Raw genomic sequence first — 20,804 nt, forward strand, 5'->3', positions numbered from 1 at the left:
GTTGAATTTGTTTTTTATAATCGACGAAAATCAAACGAGGAAATATTTCTTTCCGGTCTTAAGATAACTTATTTAGAAATAGAACTATAAAATTAAAAAGCAGCCTAAAGTAATTACTTCAAAACAACTTACTCTCGTTGGCATTTTTCAAATTTGCATCAAGAATCTATCAGTGCTCTTGTAACTTGCATTAAATGTCACAAACCTTCCTCTTTTCAAGGCAGTTGTAATTTCACTTCCACGTGCGTAATCCACTTTCACGAAACCGGTATTTTAGTGCGCGACGCTTAATCTACCGAAATCGCGGCGAGCCGCCGGGAAGGTCGAAATTATTAAACGAATCGGCCAATTAAAGCCGGCCGCGAATATCTAAAGCCGATTGTTTTATGGGATTATATTCTCTTTGTTCGGGCTCTCAAGGCTCTCAAAGCTCATAGTGCGCTAGTGGACGTGCTGCAGGTGCGAAGCAGTCTCATGTGTTACGGTGCGCCGAGCTAGGGACGAAGAAGGCGGAAAAAAGGAAGTGGAGGGACCCTCGGTGGAATTTCTTTAGCCAACTTTGCGAAACGGTGAGTCAAGTAGCGAGATAAAGTTTAATGGATCTTCGGGGTCGAACTTTTGATGTACGGACGAACGAGAGAACGCATTCAAGCAGTACGTGAGCTTCATCGTAACTTTGAACAGTGCTCGCGTTAAAACGCTTCCGCGCCTGATCATTTCTTTACGTCTGCTTGTCGTGCCTGCGAGGAAAACGTGCTGGTTCGCGACGTTGTTTCACTTTATCTCAAGTCAATTTGAGCGAGATAAGTGTTATTCAAACGAGATAAGTAATTCCCGATCCCGTTTGTTTGAGATATAAATTACAAGCTACAAAATATTATGTTATTAATTGAGGTAAATAGAACTACAAATTTTTTCAATCTTAATATTTCTTATGACAAGTTCTTTTTTCTAAATTGCGATTTTATTAATAGATTATTAAGAAACATTATAAAAAATAAATTAATAACCAAACAAATAAATTAATGTGTTATTAAAAAAAGTTAAAAAATTATAAAACAGTTAAATACACCATAAATTATTTTACAGATTTTAGGATTTTTGATTTTTAATCGCATATTAAATTCTTTTATAATAGAAAATTATGATAGTGCGTATTATTATTCATAGTATTGCAACCTTGTTCAATCGAGCATCTCGGTCGCTATTTGAACAATCGAATTTGCCGAATACCGATACCACGACATATCGATCGGCCAACAAACGAATATACCGAACATTTGCCTGCTAATTCACCTATGCATGCCACATAATCCGGTTACATCGCTGGCACCGCAGGAATGCGCGGATACTCAGCTGTGTAGCTAATAGTACTGTATTATGTCGGTTTTCGTATAAACGTAAATGTCTTTATAAGAAAATGCATATGAATGATAAACAATGGATTAAGAAGAAACGAACAAAATATATTATACTTATCACTTACAATTAGTAATTAATCGTAAATGTATATTTATAATGATGAAGTTACGGTGACTCGCAAAACTGGCCAAATTATATCATTGTTACAAATTTCTCTTAAAAAAATAAACAAAGATATCTATATAGCACAATCACAGATATTTATTTGTTTATATGTTATGTTATAATATTAAAAAATTATTTTCGTCAATTGCCTTTTTCAAATTAATTTATTACAGATAATTGTTATGTAGTACATTTGATCAATTTCGTGAGTCACTGTATACAAAATGAAAGAAAAGAAAGTGTATATAAATTTAGAAACAAAAAATTTGAATACACGTATATTTGAATACATATCTATATGCATATTGAAAACTTGATTTATTTTATTCGTCCATCCTTTGATATAAGCATTCTCTATTTTCTATTGCTCTTGACCATTATTTGTTTAATTTGTCAGAGTTTAATGCTGTCGAGTATCTATTAGCTATTTTTGATGTTTATTTAATTTAAATATTTGAAATCATTTATATGTTTAATTGAGTCTTTGAATCGTTTTTGTTCATAATTAAATATTGTAATGCAATGTGTTTTGTAGCATTACGATATAATAGCACACACGTGCAATTCTATTGATCTGTGGTTACAGGAAATACGGTTGTCACGCCCTGTGTGCCCCTTTGTACAACAGTATAACCCTTTGACACATAAACCCTATTCAGTATGACCTTAGTTCTAGCAACCTGTGATCTCAGTTTCAGTCCTTAGTTTACAATCGAACTAGATCAAATCATTTTCAGTTAGGATAAATGTTCGCAACCCTCAAACATTTTCCTTTAATGAAACCTAGTTTGACTGACTAATACCGCAATTTTATAAACAATTCAATTCTCTTGCTGTAACATTTCAACATTTTTGAGTTTTCGATCGATTGAATTGTCTAATATTAGTTTCAAATTTTCTGAAGATTATTATGCACTCTTTACGTTCTTGTATTTTCATAATATCTTTAAATTTTCATTTGTTTGTTTCTGATATTTTTGTTATTTGAATCACATAGAACTCAGTTTACAAGAAGTATTTGTCAGGAAAATTTTCCTTCGTACTATTAATAACAAAGTTTTCTGCTCACAATTAAAATGACAACAAAAAAGTTTGAAATAAAAATATAATCTACTTGTTTATTAAATCATTGCCAGACAAAACTCATATCGAGCTGCTTGCAATTAATCGCAGAGGCATTCAGTTTTCTGGAACTTCGAATTGGTTTGTACGTGTGCCGCAATTGAATCGGCCGATTTGTCGTCGGGTCTCGCCAAACGTTTACCCGCCAATTTGCTTAGACACAACGTGCGTGAATCTCGTTAGCGTTATTGGGTACACAATACCTAACGCGCGAATGCGTCACAATTACAGCGAGAGGCAAATTGTCCGGTGTAACGCCCGGAAACGGACTTTACAGCGTCGTCGTCTTAATGAACGACCGCGTTCTTCCGCCTCGACGAACGCGATCTTCACGCAAGTGGAAATTAAACCGAGTCTTCCTTGAGCTCTGAATATATCCATCTTCACGCATCGTCTACGACAATAATGGCAGTTTTCTATTTCAAGCACTAGCTGGAAATGTATATGTACGCTAATTTAATAATCAATTTTATTAATTCTTTCATTTCTATATTATTATTAAATATTTATGAAAACTCCAATTTAAGAATATATCCAGTTTTATTATTCTTTCGTATTCTGAATGCGAAGAATGTAGGTCAACAAAAATAGACGACAGTAACGTCATAATTCAAGAGTTAGCTTTAATCTTACAATTAGCTTTTTGCAAATATACAACTAAGAATAAAAGTAATATTAATAAAAACGTTATTAAAGCACGCGTAACGTTATTAAAGCTACAAAAAAATTTGCATTTGAGTAGAAAATATGTTTCAAATTATATATATATATATAATTTGTAACATTATTTTAATTAATATTATAACTTTAATTCCAAACAAAAATTTGCATTTATATGAACAAGTCGAAATTTTTAAGTATTCTATAGAATTATTTTGTACTTGATATTTATCGTTGTAATTTAGCACAACAAGAAAGCATTTTTTAAATAGAATTATTTTTTAAATCTGCCATTTCTTCGATGCTACAAATTTACTGATCATTCACAGTTCAACATGCACAAAATGTACTAAATTGTCGGATCGTAATTTCAACTCTAAATTGTCCAAAGGATCTAATCAGTGAAATTAAAAGATCGGAGGGATGGGCTTTGGGATAGCCTCTTGTATATCGATTTTAACAAAACCGTTTTATTCCGTGCCAAACGGCCGATCGCGATCGAACTGACCGCTGTCATACTTCGTCAAGTTGGATTTCCGCGAGTTGTAAAATATCATCGAATGCCGCGGGAGTAATTCGAATCCGTTTTATCAATTAATATCGATGGACGACCGTATCACCAACGGTTTCGTATAAGCATTTCGCTGAATATCGGGCCCGCAAAGCCCGCCGGTATAATTGCCGCTGTGGTATCGTTTGTCAGTAACCCGTCATTACTTTGGCTTCTTTTTTTTTCTCTGCGTTGTTTGTGGCTAGCGTTGGTTATGCCATTTTCTCGACACTACTCTTCTCCCTTTCTTCTTCGTCCTAGCGGGAATTAAACCGCGCCCACGATTATTGTTTTCTGCAAAGGTATCACTAGTAATAAAGCGATAGTTAATTGGTAACTTAAATAATAAGCTTCCAATATAAAAAGCAATATATCAACCCTATTTTCATAAAATATGTCTTCTCGTCGTACGTTGTGTGGGTTCGTTTAATTGCTGGTATCACATATGAATTCAAAAGAAGTTATTATGTTTCCATTAGGCTTTTAAAAAACAAAGAGTTAACATATGCATATACAGATTTTATTTTTATGTGTATTTTATAAATGACGTTTATGCAATTTATGCAATTTATTAAGGCCAACTATGAGGAAGCAATTCAAATTAGTAGTGAACAATTGAATTATGTAACTACATTTAATTCCGTTTAGTTTGTGAAGATATCTTTATCGACTTAGTTTCCCTCGCAGCAAAGAAAGATAGCTCATCTTTACTTTTAGTTTATTGTACGTATGTAATAGAGAAATTTCTTTTTGTGCTTTTTTGTGAAGACGGTCCATTTCCATTGGCATCGCGATACGCATTTGCATCGACGTACGTACAAGTAATTGCCTTTGCAACGGAACGTCTTATCGTTAATAGTATCGTCGTCGGTCGGAAGTTTCGACACGCGGCACGAATTTCGCACTCGTGCGGTAAGAAAGAAGAAACGGAACTGCTAGTGGAGGAAGCGTCGTGCCTGTTTGTCGAGCGTGTAACGAGTACCGTGGTAATTGCTCCGCAATCGAGGCGGTAACCGGTGCAATATCTGCATGCATTGCGCTCCACGGACGAGGCTTAATTGCGCCTGCGTCAGGAACACGTATCTACCGATGCTTTCTAATGCTCCACGACGACCCGGGACACGCGAATACGCCGCTCTGTTGTCGCAGCGACCGCTGCGTTGAAATTGTCACGCTTTCGATGCTAAGCTATCCGTGATCTCGCAGCGTCCTATCATCATTCGTGAGTGACGGCGAACGTTTCATAAACGAAGCAGAGTTTGAATTAACGCAGATCGTCTTGAAAGATATAAGACCCGTATATCAGCGTTATCTTTTCGCTGGAAATTAGGATTATTTCACGATGAAAGATGGTTCTATTCAATCTTTTGTGACTTTACTGATATATCTCATATTATTTTATTATTATGCATTTATGTAATAATGCATTTACATAAAAAATAACGAAAGGGCTGTTTTTATTTTCTCTTTAATTATTATGTAGAAAATTAAGTTGAAATATTTAATTGGTACAGATAACTCGAAGACGTTAAATATACGATACACAATAAAATCGATGATCTCTTTTTTTCTGATTCAATCTACAATCTCCGAATGTACATAGTTGACGATTGTAATAAATCACTGTTAACGTGAACCGCATGCCTTTCTTGTGCACAATATTTCGTTCCTATATTATCCTATGTGGCACCGATGCTGTGCACGCTTATGTATAGCTTCGTTACGTACTATTACGAAACAATTACGTAAGGTCAACGTGTGGCAATGAGTGCAGCCGAGCGGCAGGTTAATTCTGCCGCTATTGGAACGAGGAAAAGGCGTTTTTCCCTGCATCCTACATGTTGCTGTAACGAGAATAGCACAGATCGATGTCGCTTCCATGCGGACAATAAAAGAATGAAAAAAAATAGATACATAGAAAAACACACACACACACAGATACACCAACGCAATGTTATTTAGATGTTTGAATATAAATGTTTGAAGTGACTTGACAATTTTCATTATTGTCTTTTTAATAACATAATGAAATTTATATATGTTTAATATGTGTTAAAGTTTCTATACAAAACTATTCACAACTTATAATTGTTTTCGATATGCAAGGAAATTATTGCAATGAATTGACTAATATCTTCTTATTTTTCTTCTTATTTTTGTTCTTGATTTTTTCGGAAAATAGTATTTTTTTAATTCGTGTTTCTATTGATTCTACAAAAGTCTGGCTACGAAATTAGGTAAATGCTAATAATTATTAAGATATTTTAATTTAAAATATTTTAATAAAAAGTTATTTAAAAAATTTCAAATATAAAATTCTCAATTTTATAATTTTACTATATCGCCATATACATAAATCTTTTGGAGAAACGGTAGAATTCGAACCTCACCTACTTTCGCTGAATTTCTATTTTGTAGTTAAAGAAAGTGATTTCTTCATCGTTTTACAAATTTTGCATAAGCCACCGATGTCGGGGAAATACTCTGTTTCCTGATGAACATATTTCCGCTTCGCCTATTTTTTCCGACGCGGATTGCGAATCTGACTTTAAAATTTGTTCGTTGGACGAAAACATTGAGCAACTAAAAATTTATGAAATTTTTACGTTGAGAGCGCCTGTTTCTTAAATCACCGTTCGCCGCGTGGCGAATTATCATGTGTAAAAAAAGGCACACGAATTTTTAATTTCACGATTTCGCGTACCGCTGCACGGGAGATAAAAGGATTGGGATAAATCTGATGGATTCGGGGAGAAAAACAAATAGATTCGCATGAATGATAAATAAATTCTGCGGTAGCTTTCCTGATGAAATCCGCGGTTTTTATAACTGAGGCGCTCGTTAATTGTTTTGTTTGCATCTACTTTGCATTCGGTGGCAGCGCGATTTATTGCGTTAATAACATCAGGGGGTGATCCGATTGCGCACTCTCTGGAGATCAAAATTAATGCAGCTAATTTGCAGTGAGGACATTAACATAATAAATTCATGTTCCATCGTCGGTTGAACGGAATGACAGAAAATTCGCTTGAATGACGTGCGCGACGAAGAGATTATCCAAGGAATTAAATTTCTGTAAGACACCCGCATTTTATGCATAATTAATTAATCAGTTTAATCTCCAACTTGTCCAATCCTTGTCCGTCCTGTTACATTAAACAAGCAACATTTCGCCAAAGTACTCAAATAGGTATATAGATAGCTGTACCTGGAAATTATTAATCTTGCTAACGAAAAGTTCAACCAACAGATTCACATTTCTCATCTCTTTTAGATTTAAAATAATTAAAAAAACGCCATATCGTATATGTGTGATGTGTACACGCATGTGTGTGTTGTCTATATTTACACGTTTTATATTCTAAATACTCTAATTAAATATATTCTCAGATCGGTAAAGACAACAGTATCGCACACTACGCAAAAATTTTATGATTTTTCATACAACACGTCATTTTTATTAGATGCAGCTAATATCAATTAGTTGATTTTGCTCGATACATTTCAAAAGTGGAACGATCGATTGTAAGAAAGTGCAGGAAAGATCGAGCTGATAACTTTTAAACCAATTGGGTTTCCAGACATAATATAAAAGAATAGCATTAGGCGATAACCATCTCGATGCGCATACATTCGAAAACCCGTTTGTCCCTTATTTCTAATCGGCAGACGATCGGATTTCTTAAGCGGCGCGGGCATCACGTTATGGCCTTTTAGAAAGGCAAGTCCTGACTTCAGGTGAGCAAACAGGTGCATTCGACCAGGGGATCAGGTTGCGCGAGAGATCGGATAACTAGCATTGCCAACCGGTTTTACGCTCAGGGAACTCAGGTGGACAATGGCCGTTCATGTCCAATTGCTTCCATGAGCGTTTTACAAACGAGCTAGTTGCAGAACAGCAGATTGAAGAAAAATGCACGCACGCGCGATATGTGATTTGTATATGTAATCTAATACAATTCTTTCGATTAAATCGGATTTACCGTACGCTACAAGTAAAATTAAGTATTTTTATATTATATTGGTATATAAAAAAATATAATAATAATAATGAATAAATCATATAAATTTTACGTTTAATTAAATGCGATTGATTAAGTTCTTTATGATTAACTTATTAACTCGAATCATTTAACAATGCTTAAATAATCAAGTTATTATTAACTGTGGAAAAGTATTGGAAATGACTATATATAATCCTTCTTGTCACCTGAAACCCTGGTAGTGAGTATCTGATCGTGCACCTGAATCTTAAATTTATCTACGCATGGAGACTGTGAGTCCTCCTTACGGTCTTTACCGCTCTGGTAGAAGAAGATTCGTTTTATTTTAACGCTTCCTAAACCTATGGCTTCCCTTTCTAAACGCACGAGATCTGAGCGCGATGAATCGCATTGCTCTTTCGGCTTTAACTTCCTTATTCTGTTATAAACCAATATGCACGAGTAATACTTTCTTATCGAAACATTGAGAAGCAGATGTTAGAGTTACGAAATAAAATTTAAAAATTTCAAGAAGAAAATTATATTTTACTTATATATTATAAATTGCGTATTTTTAAAACAAATTAAAAGTTCTGTTATAGCTTTTATGTTCATCCAATAAATTCAAACGGAATGACGTTGTCTGACTGAGTAAATCTGTTATACTAGAAACCATCAATTAATTTCTATCGTCATCGCTTTAACCTTTTAATGGCATTTCTTAAATCGCTACAGGATTCTATATATGTTTATAAGCCAAGTATTTGAAATGGCGTGAATCTTTCATAAGTTTTAAGTTCTATCGCAAACTTGCTCAACGACCTCCCCTAATCGAGAAATCCTGCTCACAGATGAGTTTTATGGGAATTCCTACAGATTTTACGACTATCCTTTTGAAAGGTGGTCAAATTAATCCTACACGAAATACCACACATTCTCAACGAGATCTTCGAGAGCTCGTCTTCAAAATATTTTTTAATTCACGACGTAATTATGAAAACCGCATTTTTAGCAATCTAAATTTTAAGTAAATTATTCATTGACTTAGGTCAAAATTCACGTGGCTTGTTAGGGAATTTGTTATTAAGTTAATGTCAAGTTCGCCGTTATCTATTCACGAGAATCTTAGTCTTGAGTAACCTAACTAATAATATTTCTTCCATAGTTTTAGTTTGTATAAATTAATAAAAGTCAGCTCAAAAATATAATAAGATCACAAAGAAAATTATCGAAATATTGGTATTCAAGTAGTTAGTTCACTCAAATATTTCTCTCCTCTTCCTCTCTGTCTCTTTTTCTCTTTTTCTTCACTATTTTAATAACAATTTGTTATCTAATATTAAAACTTTCAACTATTCATATTGATATCAAGTTATATAATATCTTAAGGAGAACAATCAATGAAGTTCAAGCAAATCGAACATTTCCCCAGGTCAGGAGAACAGCACGAGCGTTAGTGCGATAGGTCAACGTAGTTCTAAGGTGAATGCACTGAGGAATATGTCGCTGTATTGCGTCTTCGTATAACTGATAACGTGAATAGTGTGGTTGTGAGAGCATGTAGTAGGGCAACATATGCGTCAACGAATCATCGTCCGATGTCGATCAAAACGCATCTATATAGTTAATCGATCTAGAAAAAACTGATGGTTTTATCGAATAAATACTTTAATTCTGCTGCATTTTGCTAAATTGTATTAATTCTATAAATACTGCTGGCATTCTCTCATCGGGATAATTAAATCCACATAGCTTCAGATTTAAAATTTCTATAATTTAAAAATATTTGAAAACCTGATACCTCTGATAAAAGCACGGCTATTATAGTTAGGCAAAGATAAAAGAAATTCTTTGATACATGGTAAGCTATGTGATTTAAAATATTCAAATACAAAACTATTAATGTCGTAATTATCGCAGTTACTTTCAATCTTGACGCAATATTACCGGATATCTAGTTTCAATCAATTCAAGGATTCGTATTTATCCATAAAATAGATTATGCAAGTTTCAGAACTTTTAATCTTAATTTAAAACCGAGATTAAACAATCTCTAGTTCGTCACAGAATTCGGAACAGGATTCTATTTATAATTTTATAAATTGTGTGTGTGTGTGTGTGTGTGTGTGATACAGAAAATATTTAAAAAATTAAAATGCATTAATGAGAGATATATTATACTCATATATATATATATATATATATATATATATATATATATATATGTACATCAGAATTGCACATGGCATATAAACAAAAATCTGTCTCGAATTCCGTTATAGATATTGCCGGTAATTTCTTGTGTTTGGGATATCTCGTTTTCATAAACAATAATATCTTTATGACATTTTATATATGCCAATAATCGATCAATCTTTCACACTCTCTATGTGGAAAATAATATCGACCAATTCGGACGGAAGTAGAACGCAAGTGAATCCAGCGGCTGGCGGCAGTCGCTGGACACGTTTTGTTGTTCACCTGTTACCGTCGCGACTGGCTTATCCCTATACCGTGGGCATACGTGTTGATGCTCTAGCTGCAAAACGCGAGGCGCGAGTAAACGAAGAGGAACGTAATGTAAGAGGAAGGTAATGGTGAGGAAGGAGAACGCAGGTGGAAAGTGGGGATAGACGGTAAACTGTGACCTTCCACCTTCGGGCAGGTGCAACATCCTGCCGTCTCTGCTATCCTGCTCGCCCACGCTCGCGGAATTCACCTGAAAAGGAAATCTCCCTCTGCGGCGAGCCGCCGCGCGTTTCACCTGTTTGCGATGCGCGCGAGACGAATCGTTATCGCCGTCTCGTCGCTGCCGACGACGACAATGTCAGCGCAATCGCGTGCGGCTTGTGCGTCACGTTGCCGCGATCTTCCCTCGGCAGCTACGGCCGCTTGCCTGCTTTCCTGATACCCGTTAGCCGTCGAAATCATTCAGACTATTTTGCGTGACGTGGTGTAGTATAGGTATACAAGTAATTTTCTACTTCAGCGCTAGTCGTCAGTCAGATAGTATGCGACGTGCGGTTCTTAGAAAATGAATTTATATTAATTACGATTGTTAATACAATTTATATATATATATATATATATATATATATTTATATATATATATATATATATAGAAAAATTCTACCATTATACATTACAACATAATTACTGAATTAATATTATTTAAAGTAAATATATGAATAAGAGATTCAGTATTTTGATAAATTTTTGTAATTTTAAATTATTATTGTTCTACTATTGCGATGTTTGTAGCTATAATGTAACCAGATATAAACAAAAAGCACATTATATACAATCATAAATATTATATATTAATAAAGATTATATACGATCGCATAAAAATAAAAAAATTGCTACGTAATTTCTTTTTATTAAATAATAATAATTTTATTAAATAATAAAATCGCGCAAAAATATCTAATATTGCCAGTGTATAATGGTCGACAATATTTCATTAAAATACTAATATTGTCTTATTTTATTTATGTAATTATGATAAATTCTTCTAATTTAATGTTTGCAACTTTTATAACTTATTTACGTAATGTAATATATTTATAGTAATTTAGAGATATTTAATTTTTTTAGAAAGAGAGTCACTTTTATAATAATTTTTTTGTTATTTATTTATAAAACATTTCATAAAAAACTATATGAAACATATGTTATAATTAAATAAATTTAATTAAGTTTCATTAAATTTCATTAAATTAAAATGTAAAATTTATATAAAATCTATTATAATATAAGAATATATAACTTTAGAGTAAATCGAGGTTTTTGAATATTAAAGTATTGATATTTCTTATTAATGTGTAAATCAATCAAGCCACGCACAATTCTATGATCACGAATTATTAAAATTCCGCGATAACTTTTATCACGATACCTTCATACATCGATTAGCTGTCTGTGTTCAAACATAAATTTCCTGCGATATTTCGATCGAAGACAAACAACAATTCGTTCAGCAAATATTTTTCAAGGCGGTCACTAACTTTGTGCACTGCAAAATCAATTAACGCTTATTACGAAGCTTACTCAAACGCAAGATATATACCTGACTGTTCCCATCGGTGTTTGCGAATCTTAATTAAAACTTCCTCCGTGCCAGGAATTCCCTCAAAAGGGAAGGTAGAAATCGAACAGAAAAAAGAAATAAGAAAAGGAGAGAAACAATCTTTCTTTATATTTTTGAATAATAATGATAAGAGAGACACACGAAAACAGCGGGGGTAGATTGCAGGTATCTTAGAAGGTGGGAGGTGTGGGCGTTGAGCCAGGTAAAATGCTGCACCTCTAAGTCCCAGGCAAGCAGGCGATCGAGGAATCGGCTCGAAGGCAGGCGCAGGTTTGTGCATCGTGCCGATGCCAACCTGAGTCGATACCTTGGATCGCCGTAAAGGAACTCGAGACCGGCGTTTCCGGTGTCCCTCATTAGTCACTGTCCCGAGTAATTAGACTAGACGTTGTATCGCGTAATAACTTTCGTTCTCGTCGAAAGAACCGTACGAAATGTTGCGAACGTCTTGGGTGTCTTGAGATATTGGATCTTCTGTATCTTCGTTTCGTGAAAAATTATGTAAGAATACTGCTTACTCGAGGGAAACAAATCGTACTTTTGTCACTTAAAAGAAGAACGAAGAAATTCAAGTTTCAGCAAAAAACCTATTTTTATTACAAACAGAAAGTTTATACTTTTTGTTGATTAAGAAGACGAAACATTATTATCATGTTTTAGTATTAAATTAAGTATCTAACTAATTATAACACGGTTATAGTAAGGTTGCTTGAAATTAAACTATTTTACGCGATGAAACAGTTGTGTTTAGCGATAAAGTATATAATGTACTTTATCACCATTGCTTATAATTTTATAAACAGATAAATTTTATGAAGTATTATGGGTATTATGCGAGAATACGAAATTATTTGGAGAACACCAGTTAATCAGTCATACTTTTTATTCGAGTACTTTTTATCTTGAAATAAGAATGTATACGAACATTCTTTTGCACAGTCTTAGAGCTTTTACAGAACCCTATGTATTATCGCTATATATATGTTATTTTGAATTCGTTATATCCTTGAAAGCCTGCGTCGACGCCTGCGAGTCGATTGTCGCTTTCGCGTCGGTCACGCGCATGCATGCAGGTGCAAGATGCAGCGCGTTATCCACGATCGACGTGCGCAGAGTCGCTGGTTATTGGTATCGATGTACCAGGAGGCCAGAAAACGTTTGCAGGTATATTCGCGTGCCTCTCACTTGCCCGATGCGTTCTGCTTTCGCATTGTCGCGAGAACGATTGCTCGAGAAAGCCGCATCTGTTATACATGAAAAAAAGCCTTGCCCGCATTGCGATCGCACGGAGCGCACTTCGCAATAATGCAATAAACGTGACAAATACGATAAAGAAATACTAAGATTATTCTTGAAGTATTGCAGAAATTCTCATATCTGACAGATAGTTAATTACATTGCCGTTAATTACATTATTTTAATTATGTATTTATTAGTGCGTTATGATAATATTACCCTTTCATATTAAAATCTATTATTATCATTGTGATTGTATCCAAATGACGCTATTTGACTTTCAAATGGATAAATAACGCGTAAATTGCAGCTAGCAAATATCAGTAATAATTGTAAAATCTACTAAAACAACAAGAGGAAGTAAACGACATTGAACAAGTGACACATTTCTTTCTGAGTATACCTACATTTTTAATAATGGAATAAGTATTTATAGTTCATCTTTAAAAGCAATTTTTTTTTATTTCTGTGTCAAAAAATTTATATACTAAGTAATCATGGATCTTTTGCATTATATTAAATAGTTATTACATAGACGATTAATTAACAGATTAACACATGTTTAGTGATGTAGAAAGGTGATTTCCGAGACTACGTCTGCTTGTATTTGCATCGCGTTTCAAAGTTACGACAGTCGGGTCTTTTTTGTATACATCTCAGTGAAACTAAAGCAATGCTCTGTTCAGCAATCCATCAAAACTTGACGATATACAGTAAAATAAGACCATGTTGAGTAACTTCGAAACTTTAGTGAGCTAAGCGAATACCTCTAAGAACGCTCGAATAGAACTTTATGCCATGGATTTGAAAAATGAGAAGATAAAAAAGAGAGAAAGTTGCATGATGTAATTGTTCGGTTAATTGTGAATCGTTCATTGCGTTGTCTGAAGTTTTTGGTATAATGTCATGTGCGTATATGTATGTATTCATATGCATACATTTACAGATGGAATAAAAATGCATATTTTTTAATGCGCATGTTACAATCTTAAATCAATTTTGGTCTTTGAGATGTCACATTTTATTAAAAAAAAGTAATATTTTTTATTTGTACTAAATTTCCTTTCTTATTTTGTAATGTTTTACTAGTAATACTGATACAAAATTACACTCTCTAATACAACAATATATATATATATATTGTAGTTTTCTTTTAATTAGAATCGTTAATTAAAATTTTAAATTAGATGATTTGTTTTCCACAGAGATATATATATAATGTTTTGTACGTAATTTTACAGTGTGGAAATTCCCTTGAATCTCCAAATTCATCAAATGGTATCATTCGAATATTAGCAAATTTTTAGGAAAAAATCTATTTACAATTATATCATACATTCGCGCATATCTTTTTAACCTATAAAGCATTCTATATTCTTTTTTAATTATATGTATAAATATTTTCAAGAATATATTGTAACAATGAGAATCAAACCCGACATCTTAATCAAAAGGCTTATTGCATGCAACTGGTAAGATATTAGATTATGTGTTCGTCTTTAAAGAAAGGAGGAAGTAAACACGTTAAGTCGTTATTTATATAGAAAAAAATATATGAAAATTATCAGCTCTAGAAGACCGCGATAGATAACGGATTAATTAAAGAAGTTTGAAAGATGACGTAAGCAATCTCGAGCAATTGCACTGTAACTCGCTCATAGGCACTATAAAGCTGTCCCTGGAGAAATCCAGGCTCCTCAGGTGAGCTCCCGGGACAGGTGTATCGATCAGGTGGTTAATTAAACGCCGTACATCTCTACCCATGCAGTCCCTTCAACCCCAGGTCCTGCGGTCCTGCTATTCCTGAAAACGCGCGGCTGCTCGCAGTTCTCAGAGCAAACTGAAACCCGTCACCGAGCGAAGTAGAGAATCGGTATTTCCGCCAATCAACAGGTGGCTTTTCATCGTACGTCCGCAGGTAGCAGGAGAGCGAGGGGGGAGGGAGGGACTGTAACGAAGTATTCTTTCGATTGTGTGAGCTCCTGAAAATTAAACCCGAATCTTCCACTCGATGCGACGCCGATCGATTATCGCAATTGATCGGGCGCGGCACACCTCGGCAGTTAATTTTACATCATGAGAGTATTCGATCGCCTACGGATTTCGAGCGATAATTGGAATGCGAGGTTCGTGCGTGATGCTGCGAAGTTATCTGTCTGACAATGAGAAAAAGGCGCCGTGAGAAAAAGGCCATTTTACGGAGATCTTTTTTATCAAATTCGCCGGTAACAATTGTCCGAATGTTAAAGACAAAATCCCTGCCATGATCAATACACTAAAAAAAAAATTATTTTAATATATTTTTGTATGTTATACAAAAAATAAATTTAAAACCAATTTTAAAAGTACAGACAAAACAGACACGACAAATATATAAAATTCTAAAAATAATAAATAAATTCTATAAAATAATAAATAAAATATTTAAAAAAATAAATTCTATATACTTTTTTAAATAAAAATGCAATTTGTGAATTAATCGTGGTTGCCCCTGACAAACTATATTATAAATATTTTTCCACATCATATAAATGCACGCTTTGAATTAATTTTATATCGAGCAAGAAAACTTTTCGCTTTACACGCGAAGTAAAGATTCATTCGTGGCGAGGTCGGTTAATTGTTTCTCGGTTTACTTTCTATGAGAACTGCGTGCCTGGCGTACAGTTAATTGTCTCCATGTGCACGTGTCGTGCGGGAGCACACGACACCCTCTTCTTCTATCCTCATTCCTGTTGCAGACTTGCGGTAAACTCATTAATTCACTTTCGAAGTAGTCGTCATTTATTTACGATTATAGCGTCTCTCCGCAGGGTTTCCCCCATGCTTGCTTTAAACTGGTGGCAACCGAGCAAATCTTAAGTTACGTTAAATGTTATGTTAATCCTTAGTATTTTTTTTTTCTAACCAATTTATTTCGCTAACAGTTTTATTTTCTATCGATCTATACATCCGTTTTTCTTGCAGTTAGCTTACTCGTTCTTTAATGAATTTCATGAGTATTAAGCTCCCTTAGTCGTATTATTATTAGACAACAATTGCATGTAAATTGCCATTTATAACTTTGTTAATATGCCATGTCGGAAAATAGTTTCTATCAAGTAGGGCAGACTAAAGACAGACTAAATAGTTAAACTGTATTCAACGCACTATCAGACGCTCGAGGGAAGGTGTGTTTTAATTGGATTAAAGTTGGATTTTCGCTCGCCATTCTGGCATAAACGATACCTTTGGGGCATTGTACGCTGAATCTACTTTTAGGCGCAAGATATACTCTTAAACCGCCACGATAACCCGTGGGCAAAAGGGAAAAGAGAGAGAGAGGGGGGAGGGCTAAAGGCGTACACTTTGAAGTAGATCAAAGGAAAATGCGAACTCTCTTGGAAACGGCTCCCATGGGACCAAAGAGCAGCGCCTGTAAATGCATTTTCCGCTTTCTCGGTTATTCCGGATTATTACACGCGTCTCGGTGAACTCGTGCGAGAGAAACGAGCGCGTCGACACGCGTCGGAACGCTGCCGTGATGCGCGAAAAATTACTTGCAGCTCGGCGCGCGTCTATACATCAAATTTATTATTCTATTATTAAGCTGTGCTAAATTTATCCTTCGCGGTAATGTCAAATCTAACGTTAAAATTTTCAATTAGTAACATTGTCAATTTAGGTAAATACAATGTTAGAGATATTTAAATTCCTTGATTAAATCGAGACGATTGTTGCGACTATAGAATTCTGTAAAATTCGTTACTGTTTCTTAGATTGTATTAAAGAATTTACGTTGTTATATAATAATATCTTCTCTGATATATCTTGTTTGTTATGTATCTTCAAAATCTCATCCCCCTCCCAAACTCGCATCGACATGTATCTAGAATCGGTGCAGCGGTAGAGTGATGTAATGGAAAAAGGGCGGGTCCTGAGATGGGGTGTGGAACAAAATAACGTACAAAAAAAAAAGGAGTAAGATAACGGCAAATCCTTCGATGTGTCTGACTAGGTGCACCATTTTATCACTCGTGCACTCCTCTGTGCACCGTGCGATCCACTATAATACGTTCTCCACTTCCACCGGAAATAAACTGGCGGTACGTAAGGGCGCGTCTCGAGATAGTCCATCGCGACCGCGACAAAAGGAAACCAGAGAACGAAATACTTGTCGTATTTCTTTATTGCTTGTTTCGACCCTATCCGCCTTCCAAATAGATACTAAAAATATCTCTCATGTATTTTTCTTAATCTATATTCTCTCTGCAATGCAATATATAAATAAATAACAGAAAATCAAAACTAGCACTCTAGCTTTTTAATAATTCATATAAGGTAATATTATTACATAAAGTTGTTGTATTTTTTAAATAAGAGATGTTTTTTGCGTTTTATACAACTTTCTTTTATTAATATCATAAATCTTATCTATAGCAGTTTATAACTTATGTGACCGCCACCATTAAAGCGTCATCACTGATTAGAAAAAATATTATTTAGTTTGCTTTAAATATATCGGCTCTTATTTTGAAATTTCTATATTTATTCTGCTTTTTAAAACCAGAAAATGACATAGCTATGCACTGTTGCGCGTAGCATTACTGACGACGTAGCTAACATCTCAACGATCACGTTCTTTATTATTTAAACCGCCATTTATTTTCCCTTTGACTTCATTTTTTTTCAACCCCCTTCGACTACCTCGCTTCGCCAACCTTAAGTACACGTCGACGTGCGCGTGGCCAGGAGAATTTCGAAAGGCATTTGGTACAAATAAGAAATTGTCTGAAAAGACATGGTCTGAACGACGAGCATATACGCGAGGGAGGCATAGAATCGATGCAGGGAGGAGAACTTGTTCGAGGGTGGTTATGGCACTCTTCTACTCGACGCCTCGCATTTTCTATTTCCTCCTGCCGCTCCCTTCTTTCCTACACCGAGGAGAATCTTTCCCCTCCGCGCGAGTAAATAGGGAGAGGAGACGCGGCCGCAGATATCCGCGCGTATCGTCGCTAAAGCTTTTCCCCGGGAACATCGTGAAAAGAACGGCTCCGGTTTACTTCCCGATATCGGCCGGGCGTAAGACGGCTTTGTCGCTCGTGGATCGATTTTGCTGACATTTATGCCACGCGGATTATTCGCTTCCGTTCCCCTCCCATTTCTTAGAATTATTTCTGTTAGCTATTCGGCGAGGTCGGAATCAAAGGTTCGTTACGATTTGATCCCTAACCGGAATCCCAATGTCTGACCCGAGCCAATTTTTCACAATGACTCTCGGTCAGTGGTAAGAAAGCTGTGGATTGAGGTAACATTTGCGGTAAAATTGAAAATGAAACTCGCAACTTCGTTCAAATTCACTTTAAGATATATATATATATATAGAGAAGTGACATAATTTTAAAATGTATTTATAATCTCTGACATTATTGAATTTTTAATATTTTATACCAATTATCATAAATAAAGATTTTATATTGATACACATCAAAATCAAAGTTTATTAAAATTAAATAAAGAATTTATTAAACTTTCAACCTATTCGCTCTAAATCGCATCATTATAATTGCATTAATTAATATATGTAAAAAGCTGGTAAACGAGACTACATCACTTACATAATAGAATCTAATGTAAACTCGCTAAGATGTCCGTACTGATACGCTTCCGTGCCGAGAGAGCTAATCTTAATGTTTCGTCGCGCACCGATCCCTTGTGAATCTCTGTGTGTTTGCCTTCATCTACCTTTCTCTATACGATTTTCCGTTAGAAATTGAAGAGTAGCGTTGCCATCGTACATAAACAGTTTCGCGTTCACCGTCGTCCTGTATTATAAGCTTTCGAGCTCGCGCGACGATTACGGTGCAAAAATGTAGCGCGTTATTTTCACCTTTTTCTCTCTGGTTCCGACAATCGTTTATATTTATACTCTATGCTTAATGTTGCTTCCGGCGCGCAATAACGACAAAGCAGACGGGCGATAGCAAAGCTTAAGAATGACGTTATGGCAATGGTGAGATAATAACGAGAACTGCGGTTCCTATATATAGAGTGTGGCGTAGCAAGTGCACGGATGTACGGGGGGATGCTACCACGAGAGAGAAGAAGCAAGAAACTTTTTATGAGAGAAGAAAACTGAACTTCCATCTTTCTCTGGTTTTATCCTTCCGTCCGTTCGCACCTTCCTTAATTCTCGCCTCTCCATGAGGATAAGGCGAAACGGAGGTTGCCGAGACCGTCATTAATAACTTTTAGTATCGTTCGCAGCTCTGGGAAAGTCATTCCCGGATATTTGTTCTACTACAATATCACTGGGTTAGATAGTGCTATTTATTATGATTATTGCTGCCATACCATTGTTAATGATCCTCTAATCCCATGAGTGACGTGAAAATTGTTCACTTTAGAGTTTATTTGCGGAACGCTGCATTTCGCTACATTGCGTAATTTTCAAGGTTGAATTTCAAAAAGTGTTAAAATAAAAATAAACGTGTGAATATATATATAATTGTATTAAAGTGATAAAAGTAAATTAAACCTGTTCGTTGTTATACTACTTGTGTGATATAAGATATATAAGATTGCCTTTATAATTATAAAAAAAATTGTAATTCTCATAATTTAATTTTATTTCTTTTGTGAAACATTGCCCAGTTTTAAAGTATACCAGGTATGTTTTGTCGTGCTTTGTTTCTTATCTCTCTGTTTATTTCGTGGTTGCTGTTTCATATACATTGCCATTTATTTTATAGCGTTATCCAAATTATCAAAAGTTGCTACTATAAGATTCTTGTTTCTATTGTGGCTTTAATTTGAAAATAATTAACACTAAGACGTTAAATAAATTAACTATTATAGACTTTTTAATAATTTTATACATAAACTGATATTCACAATTAAATTAAAAGTTCAAATCAAGTTAATAATTAATTTATATTTTACGGTTATTATAAAGATTTTGTGACGAGTCGAAAGTATTAATACACTAATAATTTTAATCTTTACAATAAACATTTTTCTGTTTTATATTTTGCATTATAATTATCTATATTTTTTTAATGTTTTATAAATATCGTGTATCACGCACTTATAAACAATATAGTTTTTAACAGCCAAAGAATGAATATAAAAATATACGTATGTTTGTGTGTATATCGTTATTTCTCACTCTTCCAGAAAGTGCATTGCATTTCTCTGCAATAAATGAAGACTTAGGTTTAATCTTTGCAGAGCTAGTTAGCGAAAGAAAGTTTGTTCGATCGAAAGGCTTTCTTGTGGGAGCACCGGTTGGCCTACCACCTCAGTGACGAAGAGCCCTAATTATTACTCAGCCGGACACAGTAGGGTCGCTCACGGAAATTCGTCTCGCAAATCTTTCTACTTTCTACTTTCGTCGAGTCTATTGGCAATGCTTCCCTTCTTTTTTTCTTTTGTCGTCTGTTTTCATTCGAGATTTACGAGATTCGCAAGGCCTAAACTTTTATTCTCTTTCTGAAGATTATTGTTGTTTACAATCAAGTTTATTATTTCTTAATTAATACTTGAAATTTAAAACTATATTAGTTAGTTCAATTTTTAATGCTATAAATAAAAAACTGAATTGAAAATAATGCTGTTTAATTGTCTGTAAAAAGTTATTATTTAATGTCTTTTT

General features: G+C 34.6%; 1 protein-coding gene across 1 annotated transcript in view; it reads left to right on the plus strand.

The window, feature by feature from the left end:
• Positions 1-357: 357 nt before the first annotated feature.
• The window catches only part of LOC143902367 (uncharacterized), a 109,752-nt gene continuing 89,305 nt past the window's right edge, over positions 358-20,804 (plus strand). Inside the window, exon 1 of the mRNA XM_077415201.1 lies at positions 358-569. The gene's annotated coding sequence lies outside the window, so the exon portion shown is untranslated. The remainder of the gene's footprint in view (positions 570-20,804) is intronic.

The sequence above is a fragment of the Temnothorax americanus genome, unplaced genomic scaffold (assembly GCF_048541705.1).
Source record: "Temnothorax americanus isolate GAGA-0224 unplaced genomic scaffold, ASM4854170v1 Scaffold4, whole genome shotgun sequence".
NCBI classification, from domain to species: Eukaryota; Metazoa; Arthropoda; class Insecta; order Hymenoptera; family Formicidae; genus Temnothorax; species Temnothorax americanus.